At 41.0% G+C, this 12,492-nt stretch overlaps 2 protein-coding genes across 5 annotated transcripts in view; one reads left to right on the top strand and one right to left on the bottom strand.

Moving 5' to 3' along the window:
* Positions 1-12,492, top strand: part of LOC106093586 (aldo-keto reductase family 1 member B1) — a 134,659-nt gene that overhangs the window by 49,665 nt on the left and 72,502 nt on the right. The gene's annotated exons all lie outside the window — the stretch shown is intronic.
* Positions 1-12,492, bottom strand: part of LOC106090443 (peroxidasin) — a 420,275-nt gene that overhangs the window by 398,041 nt on the left and 9,742 nt on the right. The window lies entirely within an intron of this gene.

Genomic DNA, 12,492 nt, shown 5'->3' with positions numbered 1-12,492 from the left:
CTCACGAAGTAAAATAGAGAGATCGATTCATATATGCGCTGTATCGGGCTATAGACCGATTCAGACCTTAATAAACACGTATGTTGATGGTAATGAGAGGATCCGTCGCACAAAATTTCAGGCAAATCGGATAATAATTGCGACCTCTAAAGGCTCAATATATCAGGTTATGCACTGACTTGAACCTTATTTGACACAGTTGTTGGATGTAAGAATAAAATACGTCATGCAAAATGTCAGCCATGTCAGATAGGAATTGCGCCCTCTAGAAGCTCAAGAAATCAAGTCCCCAGATCTGTTTATATGACAGCTAAATCAGGTTATGAACCGATTTGAACCATACTTGGCACAGTTGTTGGATATCATAACAAAACACGTCGTGCAAAATTTCATTCCAATCGGATAAGAATTGCGCCCTCTAGAGACTCAACAAGTCAAGACCCAAGATCGGTTTATAATCCCAACCGACCTACATTAAAAAGAAGTATTTGTGCAAAATTTCAAGCGGCTAGCTTTACTCCTTCGGAAGTTAGAGTGCTTTCGACAGGCAGACGGACGGACGGACGGACATGGCTAAATGTCACGACGATCCAGAATATATTTGCTTTATGGGGTCTCAGACGAATATTTCGAGTAGTTACAAACAGAATGACAAAATTACTATACCCCCATCCTATGGTGGAGGGTATAAAAAGGAAGTAGAAACTGCGGAGGACGTAGACATAATGGGCAAGCGGACCACGAAGACCCTGAGTGAGCTAGAGCCAAGCCAAGGGGGAAACAGAACTGGTGGAATCCAAAACTGGTTAGTCTAAGGAAAGATTGCAGAAAACTCTTCAACAGGGCGAAAGCCACAAGAGCACCACACGATTGGGAAATCTATAAAGCTGAGCTAAGAAAATATAAGGGCGTGCTGAGAAATTATCAGAACAAATCCTGGGTGGTATTCTGCAGCTCCGTGGCGGAACATCTAAAGCTTAAGAAGATCCAATGTCTGAACAATGTCTAGTGAGGAAACACTAGAAATATTCGTTGATACAAATTGCCCTGGAAACTCTCCAAATGACCACGTGACGCTACAAGAGGTTATCACTGATATTCAATCGTCCCAGTTATTAGGAAAACTGATTCGAAAATCCTTGGGTCGATAAAAAGTTTCGACTCCTTTAAGTCGCCGTGCCCTGATGACGTATTAACGCTTGAATGGCAATCTGTGTCTGATATACTAGCTCCTTGGGAGATTAACTCTGTTTGTATCAGCATTTTGTATATGCCTGCGAGATGGAGGGACACAAAGGTCATTTTCATTTTATCAGTAGGAACACCTTACCACGATGGTCATCCTTAATGCTAAGGACACTAGCATTAAGGCAAAGATCATGGAGATCGCCTGTCTCGGCAACAGCATGCATATGGTAAGGGTAAGTTCACTGCAACATCCCTTCATGACCTAATCGTGGCCTACAGCATGCATATGGTAAGGGTAAGTCCACTGAAAAATCCCTGCACGACCTAACCGTGGCCTACATACAGGGTCAGAATTCGTCTGATTTAGCGGATATAAACATTCGCAAGTTGTTGAGATAGTAAACAGGAGGCATCTTTTTTCCTGTCGATGCGGTCTAAGTGAGTCTAATGGCAGACTACCACTTAAACCTATACTCCTGCACCATAAGATAGAGGCTATATTCATTTAGTCATTCCATTTGTCATCGAAATCAATTTCCGACCCTACATGCATATACACTTCTGATCATCGTTAAATTCTAAGACGATTTAACGATTTCCTTGTGTCTGTCCATCTGGCCGTCTATTGTAATCATCCTACAGCTTTCAGAAGCTGAGTTATTGAGATGAGATTTGGCATAGATCCATTCCTTTTCCATAGGCAGGTTAAGTTCTTGAGCGAGCCAAATCGGACCATTTTTGAATATAGCTGACATACAGACCGATGCACTATGAGCTCGAATTCAAAATTTGTGGCAAAAATTATATACAATCAAGCTGGTGTTTCCAAACTTTGTAAGTGACAAAAAAATGGGTTAAAAATGATTTTGAAAAAATCGGTTCAGATTAAGATATAGCTTCCATATATATCTTTTACCCGATATTTACTATTATGGCTCTAGAAGCCAAAATTTTGCTCCAATCTGTTTTGCACGAGATATTCTATTTGAAAATGAAACACCTGTGCACAATTCCATCCAAATCGGCTCAGATTAAGATATATAGCTTCCATATATATCTTTTGTCCGATTTGCCCTTTTTGGCTGTTGTAGCCATAATTTTGGTCCGATCATTACAATATTTGGTACGAGGAGATTTTTTTGATGTCTTAATATGTGTGTCCAGTTTTATTAAAATCGGTTCAGATTTAGATATAGCTCCCATATATATCTTACCTCCAATATGCCCTTTTTTGGCCATTAAATAACGTTAAGTAATTTAAAAATGTGCAGGCATGTGCAGGTAAATTTGACACCACGTAAAAGTAGACTTCTCACTTACTTTAACAGGCTATGAGAGAAAATTTGTTCCACTATCCAAACGTAGAATAGCGTTTTAAGCGCCTCGATCTCCTGCGCTCATTCTAAAATCTCTGACACTAAGTTTCAAGGTATCTCCCACCACTTGATCTTTTCATCGTGCTTTTGGTATTCCCAGTTTGCGTGTACCACCGTGTTTGACTTCAAAAGACTTCTTTGCTGGAGTTTCTTCATCCATTCTGACAACATGACCTAGCCAACATCGCCTATACGTCCCCTATATTCTCCATTAACGGAAACTGGTCCATATATTTTACGAAGAATCTTTCTCTCAAATACTCCAAGCACTGCCTCATCTGCGTTCACAAGTACCCATGCTTCAGAACCATATAACAACACGGGTAGTATCAGTGTCTTGCATAGTGTAATCTTCGTCTGTCGAGGGGTGGCTTTGTTCTAAACTGCTTACTTAGTCCAAAGTAGCATCTGTTTGCCAGTATTATTCTTCGCTTTATCTCAAAACTGGTGCCATTCGTTTCGGTTACGGCGGTGCCGAGGTAGATAAAGTTAGTGACTATCCCAAAGTTGTGATTCCCAACTTTTTCCATTTTCTTTATCTGCTCGGCTATGCAAGACTTTTCTTTATCTGCTCGGCTATGCAAGACTTTTGAAACCATCCATATCGTCTTACCTCCATTTACTGCCAGACCCATTTTCACAGACTCTCTTTCGATTCCTTCAAAGGCTGCAGTTACTACTTCCGGTGACCGATCTATGATATCGATGTCGTCGACATAGGCGAGTAGCATGTGTTCTCTTATGATTAGTGTGACATATCTATTCACATCTGCATCTCGTATAAACTTCTCCAGCAGGATGTTAAAGAGATCACACTATAGGCTGTCTCCTTGTCTGAAACCTCGTTCGGTATTAAATGGTTCGGAGAGATTCTTTCCTATTCCTATAAGTGTCATCCTGCAGAGTCTTATCAATTTTGCAGGGATACCAAACTCAGACATGGCTTGAAATACCTTTGAACGTAAAGGAGTATCGAAGGCGGCTTTGTAGTCAACAAAGAGGTGGTAGGTGTTGATTTGTTCTTCTCGGGTCTTTTCCAGAATTTGGCGCACTATGAATATCTGGTCCAGGGTGGATTTACCAGGTCTAAAGCCGCATTGATAGGGCCCAATTATCTCATTGACTTTAGGTTTTAATCTTTCACACAGTACGCTCGAGAATATCTTGTATGCGATGGGGAGGAGACTTATCCCTCTGTAGTTAGCACATTCCGTCTTGTCTCCTTGCTTGTGTACAGGACATAGTCTGCTGAGGTTTCAATCATCGGGTATGCGTTCTTCTGGCCAGATTGCGCAGATAAGCTGATGCATACGCCTCCGGTCTTAAATAGTTCAGCGGGTAACCCGTCGGCTCCTGTTGCCTTGTTGTTCTTTAGTCGGGTCACTGCTACTTGGACCTCATTCTGACTAGGAGGTAAACATTCTATACCATCATCAGTGATTGGTTCTGCGGTATCCTCTTCGCCGCCAACATCGGACACTAGCAGTTGGGTAAAATGTTCTTTCCATATCCTCAGCATGTTATCTGTGTCAGTTACCAGATTTCCTTCTTTGTCTCTGCAGGAGGATGTGCCTGCACCAAAGCCATCGGTTTGGTGTTTAATTCTTTGGTAGAATTTCCGGACTTCATTCTGACTCCTGTATATCCCAATTCGCTCACACTCACGTCTTTCCATTTCCTTTTTCTTTTCTCTATATGCCGCATTCTTGGCTTCAGTAGCATCTCGGCACTCTATTTTCCATGGAATGGGCAATAGTTTGCCACTGCGCCATTATATCATCGGAACAAGGAGTGCTTTCATCAAGCAGTTGGGTCAGTCGAGTGAAGTATACCGCTACCATTTGTTGTGTTTGCAGCTTTTCAGTGTCCAGCTTCCGTGCAGTGTCAGATCGTACTTTCCTCGCCATGTACAAACGGGTGCGAACCTTTGCTGCAACGAGGTAATGATCCGAATCTATATTCGCTCCACGGATCGATCGTTCATCTAACACGCTGGATGAATTCCTTTCATCTATCAATTTGGTTCCTCGTGTTTTGATCGGATGACAGCCATGTGTCTTTGTGAATATTTTTATTTTTATGTTGAAATCTGGTACTGCTAACTACCATGTTTTTTGCCGCGGCGAAATCTATCTGCCTCAACCCATTACTAGACGTTATCTCGTGGAGGCTAAACTTTCAGACTGTTGGACCAATAATGTCTTCCTTCCCTATCATCGCATTAAAATCTCCCAGAACGATTTTAATATCATGGGCGGGGCAGCGGTCATATTCTCTCTCTAGGCGCTCGTAGAAAATATCCGTGGTCTGCTCGTCTTTGTTTCCGTCGTTGCATGAGCACAAATAAGGCTGATGTCGAAGAATTCGGCTTTTATGCGGATTGTGGCTAGCCAAGAAACTAGGCACTCACGCAAACAATAAACACAGGGAATTATCAGTAACAAATGTTTACATTTCTAGATCGACTCCAAATAAAATGGAAAAAATTTTAAAATTTTCACAAAAAAACGTCACAGTATAAATCCCAAACACAACTATCAAAACAAAAATATATTGAGAATGTATACCACATTTTTAAAGTACTCAACCCTACCATTAGAATCCATATAAAAAAGTTGAACGCCTGGGTTCGAATCCAGAAAAGGCCATCAGAAAAAATTTTCAGCGATGGTTTTCCCCTCCTAATGCTGGCAATATTTGTGAGGTACTATGCCATGTAAAACTTCTCTCCAAAGAGGTGTCGCACTGCGGCACGCCGTTCGGACTCGGCTATAAAAAGGAGGCCCCTTATCATTGACCTCAAACTTGAATCGGACTGCACTCATTGATATATGAGAAGTTTGCCCCTGTTCCTTAGTGGAATGTCCAAGTAACTGGGGGCCGCCACAACCCCAAAATCCCCTAAAATAGAGTTTTTGGACGATCATGACAATATGGGACTCACATGAAAGGTATTCGGGAGTAGATGGCGAATATGGTCAGGAAGGAGAAAAAGGCTTTATAGTTTATTGATTTCGGAACAGGGCGGACCCTCCCCCTTTACCCGAAAACACCACCCAAAATCAAAAGTGGATCGGGACAATATGGGTATCAAATGAAAGATATTGGAAAATGGAATACGAATATGGTATTAAAATTTGGATCTAAGTACCCATCCGGACTAGATTGCGAATCTGGCATACAAAATCAGATCGAAGTATAGGGGGTCCCCCTTACCGCCAAAAACGCTTTAAATGGGCATATGACCCAGCATGACTATATGGGACTCGGTTGTTTGTTTGTTCCCCAGAATTAAAAACGGCAGAACCGATTTTCTTAAAATTTTCACAGATTGTGTAAGTTTGTCTGGAAGGAAACATAGGTTACATATTTTTTAGATATCGGATGGTGGCGGTCCCCGTTCTATATGGGACTCAAATGAAAGGTATTTGGGAGTAGATTATGAATATGACATTTAAATTTAAGTTCAAGTCTATGTGGCACTTTTTTTTCCAAAAATAAGTCAAATAGGATGATTGACCCATTACGACAATATGGGACTTAAATGAAAGGTATATGAGGGTAGAAAACAAATTTGATATCCCATTTTGAAGCCAAGTGTTTGGAGATACGCCCTAAAGCGCTGAATTTATTTATTTACCGGTCATTCTATTATGGGGCTCATATAAAATATATTTGAAAGTAGAGCAGAGCGGTTCGGTTAGTGCACATTAAATATTAATGAAAATTGTAAAAATGCATATCCATGGTGGTGGGTATCCAAAGTTCGCACGGCCACACTTAATGCATTTCACTTGTAATATGTCTTTTCATTTTTCCCTATAAATAATAAATAATAAAAAAAAAAATAATAATAAATTGGACATTTAATTTCGAAAAATATATTCATGCAGATGATTTCGCAATACTCATATTACTCCTCCCAGTGCCAAATCAAAGCAAACATTTTATGCTTCAATGCTTTTACCAAAAAACAACCCATTTTCTGTTGATCAAGCGCCATACAACCTGCTGCATTTGTGAGGTAAATTCGTGTAATTAATTTCTATAGACATGGTCATTTTCAATTATACTGTGGGGCATATCCACAGTTCGTCAAAAACACAAATATTTTGGAAGAGTACACCACATACACACACACACACACAAACTGATACAAAGGAAAAATGATAAAATGTTTGCATTAAAATGCCTTGAAACTACCAGCCTTAACTCTCTGCAGCAATGAATTTGAAACAAAGGGATTTTCTTGGAAATAGTCTGAAAAACCATCCAAAAAAGATACACTAAGAAAAATAGGAATATTGTTTCGAATGGATTTATGAAAAACAGGGTTTCTTGTGACAAACAAATTTCTGTTTCGCAAATTTCTTATTTTAAGTGGTACATTAAGGGCTAACTTTACACTCATAAAAAAAGTCTGCTGATAATAGCAGACACTGTCGGTTAGTAGTTAATTTTGCTACTATTACAGCTGCAGTTGTGTTTCGATATCAAAATGTTTGGAATTCCAGATCAGCATGCTCCCTGCTTAAACGTCTGTTGATTTCTGAAAATGCCTGCTGCTCAATTTATGAAGGGGTTGTTAGGAGAAGAGTAAAATGAAATAGACCAGCCGGATGGTATTGTTTTATTCGCATTATTTGCAAATATTTTCAATACCATTTGGTATCAATTTAATACCACTCTGATAGAAGAAGGACAGTACTTTGCTAATACCTGCTGGTATATATTCATTCGCGTTATTAGAAAATAATTTTACTACCATTTGGTATCAAGTTAATACCAGGTGAAATTCACTCCCATCATTTTTGCAATCCATATCATTTTGGCAATAGAATTGCAACGGTCTCCAAGGAAAGATCGACGAGAAAGAGGATTTTATGAGTCGGAAGAACATATTGGAGACAAAGCTGACCAACACCTGCAACTTCCACAATTGTCGCGAAAACAATGTGCTACGTAAGGATCGCTTAAGGAATGACGGTGGGGGATTTACCTCCGCGATACACCATTCCGTGCAGTATAGACCCATCTGGCGATAGTGACCCCTACATGGAGTGCATAGGGATAGCAGTCAGGTCCGCTACTGTTGAGATGGAGTTATACGTGTACATACCTCCAGTTGGTGGCTGCGTCCCAAATAATGGCCAGGCTTACAAGCCCGACATAAGTGAGTCAATATTTGGATATAATCGTCTGGTTCTAGGAGACTTTAATGCGCATCACTTTTCGTAGTATTCTCCCCTAGGTAACGACCAGCGTGGCATAGCTTTGGCAGAGCAGATTGAAACCTCCACGTTTTGCATGGGGAATGAGGATGCCCCCACTACGAGGAGGTGTAGCAGTTCGCCAGACACTTCCATTGCATTTCCTGATCCCCTTTGTGACGTATCCTGACAAGTCGTCATTTCTTTAGGATCAGACCAACTTCCCATATTTTTCACCATCGAACGACCATCTGACTTCATTACCTCTGAGCGCCAAAAGTTTATCAATTAAAAGAAGGCTGATTGGGTGGGCTTCAGAGAGAGTTCACTCCAAAAGTGACAAAGCTAGGAGGAGAGTCATTTGTCATATCACTGGTCTCCGAGCCGATGGACAGCCATCACAATTTACCGCAGGCGAAATTACGAATGTCATCCGTGGCGCCAAATCATCCAAGGCGATGGGCCCCAACGGAATTTCTACACTGCTGCTAAAGAATCTGGAACTACCTTACTACTGTCCTCACCCTGTCTTTGAACACTCTTATAGTTCCCGATGTCTGGAAAATGGGCAAAGTGAACCCGCTACTGAAGCTACTGATCTCCCTTCTCCCACCAGTAGCCAAGTCGCTTGAAGCATTACTTCTCCCTAGCCTCGTAGGAAAATTTCCATTCGCCGAGCATCAACATGGATTTCGAAGGCAACAACAACACAACATCTGCTTTGTATACCATCACCGCACACATTTGCCGTGGCTTTAATCAGCCTAGGCCACGTCATAGAAAGCATCGAAAGCCAGGTCTGAAATGGTGGGTCGCGAATTATCTGTGTGGTCGCCAGTCTTTTGGGGAATTTAGGGATAAAAATCACAGCAATTTGCGTTAAAGTCAAAAGTAGAAACAAGGTCCCCAAGTCACTTGCCGGCAACACTTGGGGTGCTGAAAAAAATAAACCTTGTTGACCACGTATTTACAAAGCAATTGACCGGTCCGTGGTAAGGTGGTCTCATCAGCTCTGTGAGCATATCAAGCAGGTCTAGACAACATTCATGCAAACACGGTAGCAGATGTATTAAATAGCTACCGGGTGAATGAAGTCCTTCGAGAACGACCGCCTTCCATTGCACCTGAAGAAATTCAAAAAAGTTCTGGCTCATGTATTAAACAGCTACCGGGTGAATGAAGTCCTTCGAGAACGACCGCCTTCCATTGCAACTGAAGAAATTCAAAAAAGTTCTGCCTCAATTACGATCCGGCAGATACAGCCGCCTCAACTCCCACAGAGCAAGGATTGATGCCGACGTGAGAGATGTATGTCCCGAGTGTGACCACCCGACACACGTCACCTGTTTAACTGCCCAGCCAGGCCCACTCGACTCAGACCCAGATCCCTCTGGACGCATGCCATCTCAGAAGCATATTTCCTGGATCTGGTCACTCGACAGACAAACAGACGAATGATAGACGACGACGTTACGTCTCATCGCGTTTTAGTACGATTTGTGTGGCTAAAAACGTGTTCAAATACTCGAAAGCGGTGAAAATATAAACAGTAAAAGCTTTAAGAAAGTTATCTACATCACACGATGTCTCTTGTGTGATAAAGGATGCTATGTTGGTGAATTCATATTCACCACTTCTGGTAACAATGGATATGGAATCAATAGCTGAATACATAGATGTTACATTATTTTTATACCCTCCACCATAGAATGGGGTTATACTAATCTCGTCATTCCGTTCGTAAAACCTGGATATATTGATCTAAGACCCCATAAAGTATATATTCTTGATCGTCTTCTTATTCTGCGTCGATCTTGCCATGTCCATCCCTCCGTCCGTCTGTCGAAATCATGATAGCGGTCGGACGCGTAAAGCTATCCGCTTGAAATTTTGCACAGATTCTTACTATTGATGTAGGTCATTAGAGATTGCAAATAGGCCATATTGGTGCAGATTGGGATATAGCTCCCATATAAACCGATCTCCCGACCTGACTTCTTGAGCCTCTGAAAGCCGAAATTTTTGCTGTTATGACTACGTAGTACGACTATGTTATGACTATAAGTACGGTTCAAATCCGTCTATAACCTGATACAGCTCCCATATAACCGATCTCCCGATTTGACTTCTTAAGTGCTTACAAGCCGCAATTTTTGCCCGATTAAGCTAAGATTTTCCAGATGGTCGGTCTAAAACCTGATATAGTGTCTTGTGCCCCTGGAAGCCACAATTTTTACCCGATATGGCTAAAATTTTGCATATAGTGTTGTTGAACCCAGTTCAACAACAACATCCATCTATACTTCCAAATCTGCCCCCATTTTAGTTATTAGTCACGAATTAAATGAATTATAATAAATATGAATTTTTCCCTCTTTGTTAATATAAATACCAATATCTGAATTCACACATGCAAAATGGCAACCCTAGTCATGTTAACTTGTACCAAACTTAAACACACATACCTGTCTCCTTTTAAATTCAACTTAAATCGCTGAATGACAGTTTTTATGTTAACCGATACATTTTGTATGACGCCTTGGTTACCTTTGCCACTGCCATCTTTCACTTGTGCAGCAGCAACGATAGAAGGCGGTAAGGGTTATCAGCCAATAAAACTGTTCAACATTTCGAAATTATTACAACTATGCCTTTTTTTCTTCATTTTATTTGGGTTACTTACACTTCCTGGAGATTTATTTCATCCAGCTGCAGTCCACTAGAAGGGTCTGCCGGAGTTGTACAAGTGTTCTGTTATGACTTCCAACAACTGTGCCAGTCTATAACCTCATTTAGACTCAAGAAGTTAAATCGGGAGATCGATTTGTATTCTTGAGCCCCTGTAAGCCGCAATTTGTGTTCGATTTAGCTAGAATTTTGCACAAAGTGTTTTGTTATGATGTTCAACAACTGTGCCAAGTACGGTCGAAATCGGTCTATAACCTGATATAGCTCCCACATAAACCGATCCGCCAATTTGATTTCTTAAGCCATTGGAAGACGCAATTTTTGTCCGATTCAGCTAAAATTTTGCACCAAGTGTTTTGTTATGACTTCCATCAACAGTACCAAGTAGGGTACAAATCGTTCTATAACCTGATATATTTCCCATATTATAAGCCGCAAGTTACGATTTGGCTGAAATTTTGCATATGGTGTTCTGTTACGACTTCCCACAACTGTACCAAGTACGATCCAAATCAGTCAATAACCTCATATAACTCCCATATAAACCGGTCTCTCGATTATCCTTGTTCGATTCCTAGATGCTTTAATTTTTGGTGGTTTAACAGAAGTTTGGTATGTAGAATAAAATTATGCCCTCAGCTAAATTTTTAGCAGAATCCATGGTGATGGATACGGCCCAGGATACGGCCCAGCCGAACTTAGCACGCTTTAACGTGTTTGTCACTTTCGGAAGTCATGTTTCCTCCGCCCTAGGGAAATCGATACTCAGCTACAGGGAGTTCATCACCATGCAGCCCACGCCTCATTCGCTCGGTCACCGTGGAAGCTATCTACCAAATCAAGAATCTCACACAGGGAAGGATCACGGATTCCGTACGCTCATAGAAAAAAGTCTGCTGAAAATAGCAAACACTGTCTGTTGCCTGTTAGTAGTTAATTTTGCTGCTATTACAGCAGCAGTTCTGCTATTAGCAGTAGGATGTTGGAAGAAACAAGTAAAAGCGTGCTAAATTCGGCCGGGCCGAGTCTTAAATACCATTCACCATGGATGGCATTTGTCGAGTTCTTTTCCCAGTATCTCTTTTTAGAACAAAATAAAATAATTGCTATGCTATTGGAGCTATATCAAGTTATGGTCCGATTCGGAACGTAATCGATTCGTTAAGGGGCTCCAGAAGTAAAGTATGGAGATCGGTTTATATGGGAGCTGACACGTATGTTAAAGGTCATGGAAGAAGCCGTTGCACAAAATTTCAGCCAAATCGGATAATAATTGTACACTCTAGAGGTTCATGAAGTCAAAATCCCAAATCGATTTATATGACAGCTATAACAGGTTATATACCGATTTAAATCATATTTGGCACAGTTGTTGGAAGTCATATCAAAACACGTCATGCAAAATTTTAGCCAAATCAGTTAATAATTCCGCCATCTAGCAGCTCAAGAAGTCAAAACCCCAGATTGGTTTATATGACAGCTATCTATAGCACAGTAGTTGTTAGTCATAACGAAACATGTCATGAAAAATTTCAGCCAAATCGGATAGGAACTACGTCCTCTAGAGGCTCAAGAAGTCAAGAACCCCGATCGGTTTTTATGACAGCTGTGTCAAGTTATGAACCGATCCCAACCATACTTAGCACAGTTGTTGGAAAATAATTACAAAACATTTCATACAAAATTTCAGCCAAGTCGGATAAGAATTGCGCCTTCTAGTGGCTCAAGGAGTCAAGATCAACGATCGGTTAATATGGCAGCTATACCAGGTTATCAACCGATTTCGATCATACTAAGCACAGTAGTTGTAAGTCGTAACGAAATAGGAATTGCGTCCTCTGGACACTCAAGAAGTCAAGAACTCCGATCGGAGTAATTGTTATCTCCCTTCTCCTACCAGTAGCCAAGACGATTGAAGCATTACTCCTCCCTAGCCTCATAGGAAAATTTCCATTCGCCGAACATCAACATGGATTTCGAAGACAACAACAACACAACATCTGCTTTGTATACCATCACCGCACACATTT

This window comes from Stomoxys calcitrans, chromosome 1, assembly GCF_963082655.1.
Source record: "Stomoxys calcitrans chromosome 1, idStoCalc2.1, whole genome shotgun sequence".
Classification (NCBI taxonomy): domain Eukaryota; kingdom Metazoa; phylum Arthropoda; class Insecta; order Diptera; family Muscidae; genus Stomoxys; species Stomoxys calcitrans.
The sequence above is the reverse complement of the archived record's forward strand: the minus strand, read 5'-3'. Positions and strand labels throughout refer to the sequence as shown.